This window comes from Fopius arisanus, unplaced genomic scaffold (genome assembly GCF_000806365.1).
Source record: "Fopius arisanus strain USDA-PBARC FA_bdor unplaced genomic scaffold, ASM80636v1 scaffold00261, whole genome shotgun sequence".
NCBI classification, from domain to species: Eukaryota; Metazoa; Arthropoda; class Insecta; order Hymenoptera; family Braconidae; genus Fopius; species Fopius arisanus.
This window is the reverse complement of record NW_011888000.1, coordinates 72805-74895: the sequence shown is the minus strand read 5'-3', so window position 1 is coordinate 74895 and position 2091 is coordinate 72805.

Here is a 2091-nt window from a genome sequence, read left to right as displayed (position 1 = left end):
GGTCTTGACCGCGAAGTAGGAGGGCGTAAAATCGCCAATCAAGAAAAAATTCCCTCCATCCGGGCCTTAATTAGGAAAACGTTCCTGATTAGCTCCATGTACCATATTTTTTCATAATGCGGAATCGGATAATTATTGTCATTTATTCTGACCATTTCCAATCGTTTCTGGCCCTCAAATGAACAGTCGCGGAACATGGGCGGATGGTCCGCCCATGATGAATTGCCAGGGCTCTAATCATGCTACCTTCGCTCTAACTGAACCTCCTCTTTCGTATCCGATTCTAATTGTTTTCTCGGTGGAAATTTTCCTAAGTGCCGTACGACATGGCTAATCTAGGCCTGATTACTGCCGAATTAGGTGCCCGTACTGAACTTGGATGAATCTCGACGTAAAGAGACAAATAATTTAATTTTACTGAATAATTTGATCTACTGTAATGTTTTTCTGAGCAATAAAAAAACACCTCAACTGATATGCCTCAACGAAAAACGAGACTCGGATCAGATTCGGCTCGCCAAACGGGGCATGCCCAATTGACCTGTCATACGGTCCAGGTAAGACATACCATATTCGGCATGCCTAACGAAGAACGAAATTCGCACCGAATACGGCAGAGGTTAGAGCCGGGATTTCGAACGTAATTTGTGATTGAGTCATTCAATTGATTTAATCCATGATAAAGTTTGATTAATGAGAGAGGGGACATTGTACGACGTTGATGCATCGGTTACATCTGAACCTTCGGAACATAATGTACTTGCAGACAATTCCAGGAATTACACCTAATAATTATGTCATCGCTATGTAAATGATTCATTCCCTTTCGCTCTAGTTTTCTAGCCCAAGTTCAATCATTTTGCCAAAGAGTCTCGCGAGTAATGCGGTACAGTGTGGGCGTATTTAAATAGTATTCCGAGAAGTATACGTGGTTTCACACAGAATACCTCAGCTGCAAAGCATTTGATTTCCAACAAATCTACAAATTTGGTGTTGAAATCATCGAAGTACCCGGAGAATAAAGCAAGAAATACTGATCTGGTTAAGGGACTTTGATATCCTCATATTATTGAAAATTTAATGAATAAATGGATGAATTTGTATTGCCCTATTCATTATAGCTGACACTGTTGTTGATGAGCATTTTCAAAGAAAATCTTTCTCATTGTACGTGCATCAGGATTTTTTTTCGATGAAGAGAGAGATTTGGATACCCCGGTAGCTTAGTTGGAAAAATGTCCGGGGCGTAACTGGGAGATCCGGGTTGCAATCCTGACTGAGACTGTCGGCGTTTTTTCTCAAAATTCTTACTTCATTTTACTTTATTTAGCCTTCCGCTATGCCCAAGACCACGATCTTACCTTTTTAGATAACTTTTTTTTTGTGTCGATGAAGAGGCTAAAAGAAGGAACGACGAAGGTAACAGGCATTTTTCGATGGGGTAAAAGTGTTACGTCAAACACTAAACGAATAATGGAACTAGTGGAGAGCGCGTCGTTTCTGATAACAGTTGTGGCAGAAAACAAAAAAATGTGTTTGGTATGCTTGAAAATATGTCTCCTAGGAAATGAAAGGTACATATTTTTCAACCTTACTAGTTTGCGTGGGTTACTTATACTTATTCCGATTGAAAGAAGGAACTCTAATTTATTTCACTTCAAGAAGGAATTTTGATGTAAATAGTAGGTTTTTAAGAACATCTTCACTTTCCGAAAATTCGTTTTATAAAAAGCACCCGAACGATTTTTTTATTCTGTAAATCTATTTTTCACATGATCGTACAACAGTGTATGAAAGTGTTGTGAAGTGAGCATTATTTTATTTGGATATTAGATTATTCTATTATGATGATTGGAAGAATTATTGCTGTTTTACTTCTAGGTTACCCAATTTGCCAATCATTGTCCTATATAATAAAAAGCATGGACTGGAAAGTGTCATGGCGGAGAGCATGTAAAATGGGCGATTCTCATTGGCTGAAAAAAGTGTCATGGCATTATGTGAAATTGATCATTCTGATTGGCTGAATAAAAAGTGTGGCGTTATTTGGGGGAATTTTCATGCAAATCCTCATTTCATGTAAAAAAAGGG